This window comes from Bison bison, unplaced genomic scaffold, assembly GCF_000754665.1.
Source record: "Bison bison bison isolate TAMUID 2011002044 unplaced genomic scaffold, Bison_UMD1.0 scf7180017864200, whole genome shotgun sequence".
NCBI classification, from domain to species: Eukaryota; Metazoa; Chordata; class Mammalia; order Artiodactyla; family Bovidae; genus Bison; species Bison bison.
Window position 1 is genome coordinate 2586402 of NW_011494772.1, and position 12442 is coordinate 2598843.

At 39.6% G+C, this 12442-nt stretch overlaps 1 protein-coding gene and 1 pseudogene across 1 annotated transcript in view; both read left to right on the top strand.

Annotated features, from left to right (window-relative positions):
- Nucleotides 1-12442, top strand: part of ROBO1 (roundabout, axon guidance receptor, homolog 1 (Drosophila)) — a 1299652-nt gene that overhangs the window by 338743 nt on the left and 948467 nt on the right. The window lies entirely within an intron of this gene.
- On the top strand, nt 335-2756 carry LOC104991752 (annotated as a pseudogene).

Below are 12442 nucleotides of genomic sequence, written 5' to 3' on the forward strand. Positions count from 1 at the left end.
AAGGTCTATATTTTGACACTGTGTATAGAACCACTTAAAAAGAATCTTTCTCAAGCTTTATTTATGGTTTTTGTGTCCTTTGAAAGTGAAATTGTTAGTTGCTCAGTCATGTCCAACTCTGTGATGCCATCGACTGTAGCCCACTAGGGTCCTTTGTCCATGGAATTCTTCAGGCAAGAATACCGGAGTGGGTTGCCATTCCCTTCTCCAAGGAATCTTCCCAACCCAGGGATCGAACCTGGGTCTCCTGTATTTCAGGCAGATTCTTTACCGTCTGAGCCACCAGGGAAACCCTTCTTGTCATTTAGTTGACTGCAGAGAAAGAGAGAATAAAATGGATCCAACAGACGTGGCTGTTATCACATTTTTGGAGATAGGCCTGATAGAAATAGGTGAAGAAAGGAGAGAAGTAATCGTCATGTTGGTGTCTAAAGGGCCTGGGATTATTCTATTATGTATATTGTTTATGTTAAGTCACAGTATATAGAAAGGCATCACATCTCTCCCACTCTCACATTTTTATCAGGTGTTGATGCAGTGCTATGTTTTACCCTTACTGATTTTTTAAAACATTCAGAGTGAAGGTTCAGATATGTGCTTATATAATGCACAGTATACCTAGATTGAAATTGCATCAACTGTGGCAGCCATTTACCTCCTCAATTCATTCTGGATACTAAATAAATGTAGCAAAATAGGGGGGCACTCTGCCCAGATTTGTGTAAATATTCCTCAAGTGATTTTCAAATCTCTGTGAAGATTAAAAATTTTCTTTGAGAATGGCTGAAGCCACAGTATGGCACGAGAACAAAATATATACAGTTATCAGGGCAGAGCAGAGTGTATCAACAAGTAACATAGTGCAGAAGCCAGATTTTTATTTCTGATTTTCTCTCCACCCAGACTGAGGCTAGAAACATGATCTCTCAGTCTTCTGGTCTGGCCTGCATCACTCAAGTTTTAGAAACTCTTGAGTGTGTATGTGCACGTGTGTGTGTGTTTGTGTGAGTCCCATGCTGTTTTTATGCTATGCTTTTATGAGTAATGGTCTTTACTGTTTTGGTATATTTCAAGTTTTTTTCTTTATGTAGACTTACATAAAAGTTTACATCTTTCTTGGATTTGCCGTGTGTGTGTGTGTCTATTTATTTGGTGCCAACCAGGGAAAATCTGGAGTCTCTAAACAGCTCTGACTTCTCCACCTCTATTTCTGCTACATTGTACTATTGTGGGACAAGTTGAAAAGAATCCAAAGTCTTGAACTATCATGACATTTTCAATATTTCCCCTAGCTTTCATAGATCTAAGATGTTTTATCATTCTGTTCTTAGTGTCATATAAAGCCTACTGTGCTGTGCTTGTGCTGTGCTTGTCATATAAAGGATCCTGTGCTGTGCACGTCCTTGAGAGATGAGCACAACTACAGCCTGTCCATTCATGAGCTTGGTCCTCTGGAAAAAGAGAGTACAGGTGTCCCATTTGTGAAGTCGGTGACGTCCAAACGGCAGACCTTCCGGGTGTTCCTGCGGCTCACCCTGCACTCTCGGGGCTGCTTCCACGCTTACATCTCATACCGAAACCAGCCAATCAACAATGGTGAATTTGACATCATTGTCCTAAGTGAGAACGAGAGGAATAATGTTGAACGCCACGTGTCCACCTCAGGAGTGAGCATTTACTTTGAAGCTTATCTGTATAATGCTGCCAGCTGCACCAGCATGCCATGGCACCTCCGGCCCATGCACACGAGCTCTGCCCAGCGCCGGCCCTCCACAGCTATGGAGGAGGAAGATGAAGATTCACCCTCTGAGTGTTACACCCCTGAGACAGTGAAGAAACTGAAGAATGTGCACTGCTACGTGTCACCAAAGCAATTCTCAGAGAAGGAGTTCTACCTGAAAATCGTTTCCTGGCGCCTTTACACCTTCCAGCTGTGCCCCGGAACCAAATTTTCATACCTCAGCCCTGACCCTGTCCATAAGCTGCTCACCCTTGTGGTGGATGATGGCATTCAGCCTCCTGTGGAGCTCATCTCTAAGGAGAGGAACATCTCAGCGGCCACGTTCATCCGCTCCCTCCATAAGAACACAGGAGGGTCCAAGACCTTTCAGACAAGGTGAATGTTTTCCATCGAGAGCTCCCGCAGGCACATATGAAAAGACCACATTCTAAAGTCACCCTGAAGGTCAGCAGACATGCCTTGTAGGAATCGTCTCTGAAGGCCAGTCGGAATTTCTCCATCTCAGATTGGAGCAAGAACTTTGAAGTGGTTTTTCCGGATGAAGAAGCTCCAGACTGGGAAGGGCCTCATTGGGAATGGTTTGAATTAATCTGCAAAGCACTATTTAATACCACCAATCAGCTCTTCACCCGATTCAGTGACACCAACCAGGCACTAGTGCACCCCAACCCTAATTGTCCCACTCATCTGCTCCTAAAGACGTATGAGTTTGCAGGGCGCCTGGTGGGCAAGTGTCTCTATGAGTCCTGCCTTGGTCCAAGCTTGCTTCACCTGTTCTTTCTTGGCCCAAATCATAGTACTACATATGCATTACAAGTACTTTGAAACAGGTGACCCAGAATTCTACAAATCTAAAGTTTGTTTCATCCTCAACAATGACATGAGTAATATGGAGCTGGTCTTTGCAGAAGAGAAATTTAATAAATCAGGTCAATTAGATAAGATCAGAGAAGACTCCCTAAGAGACCCGCTTCAGAAACAGTAGTGAGTAGAATACAGCAAGGAGAAGGATATGGCAACCCACTCCAGTATTCTTGCCTGGAGAATCCCAGGGACAGAGGAACCTCGTGGGCTACCATCTACAGGGTCGCACAGAGTCGGATACAACTGAGCGACTAAGCACAGCACTGCTGTTGATGCTAAATCACTTCAGTCGTCTCTGACTCTGTGTGATCCCATGGACTGTAACACACCAGGCTCCTTTGTCCCTGGGGATTCTCCAGACAAGAATACTAGAGTGGGCTGCCATGCCCTCCTCCAAGGAAATCTTCCCAACCCGGGGATCGAACCCAGGTCTCCTGTATTGCAGGCAGATTGTTTACTTTCTGAACCACCAGGGAAGCCCAAGAATGCTGGAGTGGGTAGCCTGTTCCTTCTCCAGAGGAGCTTGCTGACCCAGCAATCAAACTGGGGTCTCCTGCTTTGCAGGCGGATTTCTTACCAGCTGAGCTACCCGGGAACACCCCATATAAAGGAAACTTGTTTATAAAACAGTTTCGATAGCCTCTTGAATAGACCAGTTGAAATAAACTGTCGTTAAAATTGCTTCCTGTGCTATATAGCAGGTCCCACTAGCTATCTATTTAACACATGGCAGTGTGTATATGCCAATCCCAATCTCCCAATTCATCCCCTCCCCTGCCCCCAATGTGTCCTTATATCTACATCTCTCTTGATGCCCTGCAAGTAGATTCATCTTTACTGTTTTTCTAGATTCCACATATATGTGTTAATGCGTGATATTTACTTTTCTCTCTCTTCTTTATAGCATAGGGAGCTCTGTGGTACTCTGTGGTGCTCTGTGGTGACCTAGATGGTGGGATGGGCTGGGGGAATGGAGACCCAAGAGGGAAGGGATGTATGCACATATATAGCTGATTCACTTGGCTGTACAGCAGAAAAAACACAATATTGTAAAGAAACTATACTCCAATAAATTTTTTAACAATAGCTTCTGTGTTATCAAGGAAGCATTGTTCATTTGCTAATGAGTTTTTTTCTAGGACTTTGTTCTCCCTATGTGTCAGCGTAAATGTACATGTTAATAAATGAATAAAATGTGAGTGGGTACATAGTGGAAATGGAAGGAAGGAGTCATATGTGTTGTTAGCAGATATGCCTTCTGGTTAATTTAGGCTGCTTATTTGTTGCAAGATGAAGAAATTTACCTGAAGATGGTTCCAGTACTCAGAGTTTATTACAAAAGTACATACACATGGCTTCTCAGGAATACTTCTTGGGAAAAGTAGAGATCACGTGACGGTCAAGAAGTAGATGAAGTGATTTAAGATTTGATCAAAGGCAGCCTAGCTCTAGAATCCAGACAGTTCGAGGGGTCTCAGGAGCATGTCTCCATCAGCTGGTTTCCTCAACTTCTACTCTCAGTATCATGGTTTGTTCTTTTCTGCCTTTTCTACTTTCTCCTAATATGACCTCTGCTGTCTTTCATAACCTCTCTTTACTTCATTCCTTTCAGTCTTCTTGTGTTCTCTGTATTGTCTCTGTACATTTAATTCATATTTTTTTAGAAATTTTTATTGAGTTATAATTTACCTACCATATAATTCACTTGCTTTACTTGTACAATTCACTGAATTGGGGTACATTTACAGAGTCATGTAACTTTTTTGCTGTAGGCAGAGGTTCATTGTTGATTTTTTTTCTTTTGGGGGGAGGTGTTTCCTTGGCCATGTGGCATTTGGGGTCTTAGTTCCCCAGTCACGGATTAAATCTTCACTCCCTGCAGTGGAAGCACGGAGTCTTAACAGCTGAACCATCGGGGAAGTCCCTTGATTCATATTCTTAAAAATTAAAAATGAGACTCAATACATCTCCACAGAACAGGTCATTGGCCAGATCTTAGAGGAAGATACATAGCATAAAACATTGCTCCTGAGGCTGCACCTTCATCAGAGGCTGTGGTCTTGGAAAGCACCATGATTGGACGTTCTGAATATCTTCACGAAGAGACAAAGGAAAATTCAAATGTAGGCTCCATGAGAGCCACAACTTTCTCTTTTTGCAACACACTTCTTTGTCTCCTTTTCGAAGAATAGTGCCTGGCATGTGAACACTTAAATATTTACTGACTGCATGAATAAGAAAATAACTAATGCATCATTTGGATTTGCTTGTGGAATATGCAATAACTTCATAACAGTGTGGAGCAAGGAGATCCAACCAGGTCCAGGTCATGTTCAACATGAACCAGCATCATGTGCTTGTTTAGGTGTGGAGTCAGTGAATAAACTTGTTCATGAGTAAGGGGAGGGAACTCTCAGGAAGGAAATGGCAACCCTCTCCAGTGTTCTTGCCTGGAGAATCCCAGGGACGGGGAAGCCTGGTGGGCTGCCATCTCTGGGGTCACACAGAGTCAGAAACGACTGAAGTGACTTAGAAAGGGGAGGGAACTCTCAAGCTTACCCAGACCATAGAACAGAGTGCCTCAGTCACCTTCTTCCAGGTCATGTACAATACATCTGAATATATCTTCTATAATTTAAAAATATTTAATTTTGTTGTTTAGAGTATGACAGTAATAAGAGAACATTTACCTGGTTCCCATGTAATGTGGGAGTGTATGCTCTGTCTTTCGAACCACATGCAGCTATCTACCAGAAATGTTCCTTTAGAGGCATCTGTGAGATAAGAAAATTTAAGAATAATCTTACTGAAGATATGTCTTAGGCACCATAATTATACAGAAAGAAAACTCTTCTAAATCTCTATACATAGAATGTCCCAGTGAAATTCTAATCAAAAAGGAGGGGAAATCTTGTGGACATAACTTGTGTACCTCAGTAAGGACAGTTAGGAGCATTACAAAAGGAATATTTTCAGTACTTCTCCATCTCACCCACATTCATCCCTGTCTTTTATATGCTTCCCTGCAATTCAACCAATCATAGGTGTCCATGCATATGTATATATGGATCTCCACTGGATATTTCCTGAGACCTACTCCACACCTATAGCATTAGCATTTTGATGAAAAAAACAGAGTAAGCCTCCGGAAATATCCAGTGGAGGTCCGTATGCACATATCCATGGAAACCATGGCTGATTCATGTTGATGTTTGGCAAAAGCCAACACAATATTGTAAAGCAATTATCCTTCAAAATAAATTTAATTATATGTAGATAAATTTAATTATAAAAAATGCTAATCCTAAATCATCCAATACTTTCCTATTGCCTATTTATAATACTTTCCAATATGCCTATTTACAGTCATAAATCAAATGACCGTGTATCATCTCAATTGAGCCGAGAGATTTGATGAGCCAAGTACTCTTAATACATATATAAGTTGAGAAAATGGAGGCTCACCTAGGAGGGATGACCTGCTCACATCTATTTGTCTATAAGTCACATCATCAAGATTTGAATGTAGGCCTTATAACACCCTAAAGCTGTCTTTTGAGATTTCACACTTCCTGAAAGTGTGATAACAATTTAACATATCACTACTTCCTATGAATATTTACACTTTAATGTGAAAGTGAAGACTGTCAATGTATAACCCAAAGTTTCCTTAGTAGTAAAAAATAAAATATTTTGACAACTTGAGAGATTTTATTACTAAAGGGGGTTATCTTCCCATTTTCTAAAGGTGAGGTTGACTCAACTCTGATTAATCCTACTTATTCTCAGATTGCCTCAGTCTGCAAATGATGAAAACAGAATGCTGATTTTTTTTTTAAATAATCTACTTTTATTGACATATAATTTTCAGTGGTGTAGATTGATTTTAAATGTTTCTTTCTATTATGATCTATGAGTTTGTTTCAGGATGTATTAGACACTTGAGTAAAATGGATAATTCTCAAGTTTACACAGGGTACCTTTTTCTCTGCAATAGGAGAAATATGCTACATAAAGTTGTATTGGCAAACTGACTTGTACCACAAGGATAATATGAATTAAACCCAAAACAGTGTAATAAAAACAGAAGGAGAGGGAAGAATTCTGGGTGAGTGGAAAGTTTAACAAACACACACACACACATAAACACATTTACACATACACACACAAAGTGAACAGAGAATTCTTAAATCTACTTCTATATTATATCTTCACATACTGATTTTGTTCTGCTTAAAAATGACACAAATAATTTTAAAAATAATTTGGGGGTATAGGTATACCTGCTAAACCAAAGCAAGCTATGATTACAACATCCAGTTTGGATTTAAATAGAACCCTCATTTATCATCAGGCCATCCTTAGACACATTGAGAAATCTGTTTTTGCTATTCTGTACTCTCTTCACACAAAGGCACTGGGTCAAACATCTTTAACTAACATGATGATAAATAAATAGTTCTGCTTTCTATGGTAAAAGATTCAATGGCACATTCTGGTAATTTTCCTGAAGATGGTTATGTGGGTATGTACTAGCTCAGTTGTAAGTCCTGTCCAGCTCTTTGTGACCCCGTGGACTGTAGCCCACCAGGCTTCTCCATTTATGGGATTTCTCAGGCAAGAATACGGGAGTGTATGGCCATTTACTCCTCCAGGGGATCTTCCCGACCCAGGGATTGAAACCGATTCTCACCTGTCTCCTGCCCTGGCAGACAGAGTCTTTACCACTGAGCCACCTGGGAAGCCCCTGAATATGATTAAATTGAAGTAATTAGTACATCAGCTGAAGTGCTTAGCAAAGGCTTTGAATTTGAATGTTTGTTAAGCTCCCTTTGTAGAGTTACATAGTAATGTCATTAACATCATTTCCATTTTTTTCAGTACTTAATCAATTCAATGCCAGAAACAGTCTAGCTACATTTTTTAACTTTTTATGATATAGGCAAAATTTCTGTTGCTGGTTAAAATGTTTTCAGTGAATCAAATGTGCTATTTTCTTTTCCACCCCCTAAAAATTACTGAGGTAATGGAGGCATGTAGAATAGAATACATTTACTACTAAGATAGTTAATAGAAAGGTATTTTGGATATGCATTCAATTCAGATTTATAATAAAAAGTTTCATTTGTGTAGGAAATCATTTAATTATCAATAAAAGGTCAAAATGCAGTAATTAAAGCCCCTGAAGTTAAAGAATTACAGTTTTCTGTATGTGTGTGTATGGCAAGTTAAGTGAAAGTCTATATACTTCTACTTCAAAAATCAATATTGTCTTTTCTATGCTGGCTTCTTAAAATAAGCTACAAAAGCTAGTGTTAAACTTTTATCTATTGGATTTATTTTCAAAGTGTTTTTACATTTGGAGAAAAAAGTGTCTTACAATATTCTGCAATTTCAGTCATATGCCTTTTTTTAAGTCTGGAAGGATGCATAGATCTTTTTATACAGCTTGAAGCACAAGTTACATGAAAAGTACTGACTTTTCTCCATACAAAGAGGCTTGAACCTTTAGACAGACACCCTATTGGCTTTAATTGTATTGAACAGACACTGAAACTTGAAGTAGCTGAATAGTTGATAGAAATAGATTTATAAAATTTTGTTAAGAGCAGTTAATGATGCATAAAGTGTCACTAAATTTAAGGTTGTAATCATGAAGGCATGAGATGCCAGACCCACCTGAAAACAAAAAACAATAATAATAGTAAAATGCTGAGGAAACAAGCTATAAAAATACTTTGCTGGTGGTGTTTGTTGGTTTGGGTCTTTTTTTAGTAGATTTGTATCATTCATAATTGTATTGTCAAACATTTTCTGTTATGATGTGCTTACGCTAATATATATACTAAAAGTTAAGTTCTGGTTATAAAAAATAAGTTTTCTCTGTTTAAAGATTGAATGAATATATCTCCATGGACAATTTTCCTATCTTCTGAGTCTGTTAACATCTTAGTATGCTTATAAATCTTGGACTCTCTAAGGAATGTATTGTTTTTAAAATTTAATGTTCTCAGAACAGAACAAGACTTCACCTCTTTTACATATATGAGATTGATAAAGCAAAACAGCTCTCCATTCATAAAATCTTCCTTAATGATGATAATAATTTTTCCAGAAGATTGAGCCATGGTATATTCAATGTACTTTACATATCATGATGAAATTCATCTTCAAATTTGTGGCTCAGATGGTAAAGAGTCTGCCTGCAGTGCAAGAGACGCAGGCTCGATCCCTGAGTCAGAAAGATCCCCTGGAGGAGGAAATGGCAACCCACTCCAGTATTCCTGCCTGGAGAATTCCATTAACAGAGGCGCTTGGCAGGCTACAGTCCCCATAGGGTTGCAAAGAGTCAGACACAACTGAGCAACTTCACTTTCCTTTTCCTTTTCTTTTAGATACACATATGTATGTGAAGTCTTCAGCAGAAGTATTATTTTTCCAGTTGTTTGGAATTAAATTGAAGCCTAGAATTTACATCACTTGTTTGGAATTAAATTGAAGTCCAGAATTTACATCACTTGTTCAAGGTTGCACTGCTAAACAAGTGATGGAGCTGAAATCTGAACTCAAGCCTGACTCTTTCTAAACCCAGTTTTTTACATTAAATCACAATTCTCCTCTATTACCTCAAATAGTAATTTTCAATATAAAATGTTAATATGTGCATAAGAATATAAACGCAAGAAAAAGATCCAGGAACACAAATGGTGTATGTTGCACCCAAAAAAAGTACTCAACTAGAGGTTATTTATTAAAGTCCAGGAACATGAAGATAAATAAAAAATACGAAGTCCTGCCTTCTATAGCTCACAGTCAATGAAAGAGACATAAGTAAACAAAACTTTCGAAAGAGTCACACTTCATTTCAGCAATAATACATTGACAGTGACTATGGGAACAGAGAAGGTGCCTGAGAACCTTCTAAGGAAAAGGAAGTAGGTCTTCACAGAGGAAGAGAAGGTGGGGTAGGGCCTTATAGTAAAATTAACTGTAAAAGTTTTGAAAGAAACAGCAGGGAAAGGGGATCATAACCAGAGAGAATGGCATGCACAGAAGTGCATGGAAAGGATGGACTGAAATCCAGGGAGAATAGGAGGGAAGGAGTCATGAGAGATGATGGTAGATGGATAGGGAGGGCCTGGAATGTTGTACAGTTCAGTTCAGTCACTCAGTCATGTCTGACTCTTTCTGACCCCATGGACTACAGTACACCAGGCTTCTCTGTCCATCATGGGTTCCCAGAGCATGCGCAAACTCACGTCCATTGAGTCAGTGATGCAATCCAGCCAACTCATCCTCTGTTGTCCCTTCTCCTACTGCCTTCAATAATTCCCAGCATCACAGTCTTTTCAAATGGGTCAGTTCTTCATAGCAGGTGCCAAAATATTGGAGCTTCAGCTTCAGTGTCAGTCCTTCCAACGAATATTCAGGACTGATTTCCTTTAGGGTGGACTGGTTGGATCTCCTTGACATCCAGGGGACTCTCAAGAGTCTTCTCCAATAGCACAGTTCAAAAGAATCAATTATTCAGTGCTCAGCTTTCTTCATAGCCCAACTCTCACATCCATACATGACTACTGGAAAAACCATTGCCTTGACTAGACAGACCTTTGTTGACAAAGTAATGTCTCTGCTTTTGAATATGCTATCTAGGTTGGTCATAACTTTTCTTCCAAGGAGTAAGCATCTTTTAATTTCATGGCTTAAATCCCCATCTGCAGTGATTTTGGAGCCCCCCAAAAATAAAGCCTGACACTGTTTCCACTGCCATTCTTTGGGATTGGAATGAACAATAATGTTTTCCAGTCTTGTGGCCACTGCTGAGTTTTCCAAATTTGATGGCATATTGAGTGCAGCAGTTTCACAGTATCATCTTTTTGGATTTGAAAGAGCTCAACTGGAATTCCATCACCTCCACTAGCTTTGTTCATAGTGATGCTTCTGAAGGCCCTCTTGACTTCACATTCCAGGATGTCTGGTTCTAGGTGAGTGATCACACCATCATGATTATCTGGGTCATGAAGATCTTTTTTATATAGTTCTTCTGTGTATTCTTGCCACCTCTTCTTAATATCTCTGCTTCTGTTTAGTCCATACCATTTCTGTCCTTTATTGAACCCATCTTTGCATGAAATGTTCCCTTGGTATCTCTGATTTTCTTGAAGAGATCTCTAGTCTTTGATGTTCTATTGTTTTCCTCTATTGCTTTGCACTGGAGAAGGAAATGGCACCCCACTCCAGTATTCTTGCCTGGAGAATCCTGTGGACGGAGGCATGACTGAAGCGACTTAGCATGCATTAGCATTGCTTTGCATTGATCACTGAGGCTTTCTTATCTCTCCTTGCTATTCTTTGGAACTCTGCATTCAAATGGGTATATATTTCCTTTTCTCCTTTGCCTTTCCTTCTCTTTTTTTCACAGCTATTTGTAACTCCTCATCAGACAACCGTTTTGCCTTTTTGTATTTCTTTTTCTTGGGGGTGGTCTTGATCCCTGCCTTCTGTACAATGTCATGAACCTCCACCCACAGTTCTTTAGGCACCCTGTCTATCAGATCTAATCCCTTGAATCTATTCATCACTTCCACTCTATAATCATAAGGGATTTGATTTAGGTCATACTTGAATGGTCTAGTGGTTTTCCCTACTTTCTTCAATTTCAGTCTGAATTTGGCAATAATGATCTGAGCCACAGTCAGCTCCCAGTCTTGTTTTTGCTGACTGTATAGAGCTTCACCATCTTTGGCTGCAAAGAATATAATCAATTTGATTTCAGTATTGACTATCTGGTGATGTCCATGTGTAGAGCCTTCTCTTGTGTTGTTGGAAGAGAGTGTTTGCTATGACCAGTGTGAGTTTTCTTTGCAAACCTCTGTTAGCCTTTACCCTGCTTCATTCTGTACTCCAAGACCAAATATTCTGTTACTCCATGTATTTCTTGACTTCCTACTTTTGCATTCCAGTCCCCTATAATGAAAAGAACATCTTTTTTGGGTGTTAGTTCTAGAAGGTCTTGTAGGTCTTCATAGAACCCTTCGACTTCAGCTTCTTCAGCATTACTGGTTGGGGCATAGACTTGGATTACTGTGATATTGAATGGTTTGCCTTAGAAACAAACAGAGATCATTCTATCATTTTTTAGATTGCATCCAAGTACTGCATTTCAGAATCTTTTGTTGACTATGAGGGCTACTCCATTTCTTCTAAGGGATTCTTGCCCACAGTAGTAGATATAATATTCATCTGAGTTAAATTCACCCATTCCAGTCCATTTTAGTTCACTGATTCCTAAAATGTTGATGTTCACTCTTTCCATCTCTTGTTTGACTATTTCCAATTTGCCTTGATTAATGGACCTAACATTGCAGGTTCCTATGCAATATTGCTCTTTACAGCATCAGACCTTGCTTCCATCACCAGTCTCATCCACAGCTGGATGTTGTTTTGCTTTGGCTCCATCTCTTCATTCTTTCTGGAGTTATTTCTCTACTGATCTCCAGTAGTATATTGGGCACCTGCCAACCTGGGGAGTTCATCTTTCAGTGTTCTCTCATTTTGCCTTTTCATACTGTTCATGGGGTTCTCAAGGAAAGAATACTGAAGTGGTTTGCCATTCCCTTCTCCAGTGGACCACATTTTGTCAGAGCTCTCCACCGTGACATCCATCTTGGGTGGCCCTACATGGCATAGCTCATAGTTTCATTGAGAAGACAAGGCTGTGAATGTTGTACAAAGTCATATTTAAATGCTTAGATTAGTTGAACCAGGATAATTACAATATTGAATTAATTATATATGTGAATTCACTGACCACAGTGGCTGGCACATAGTATCTCT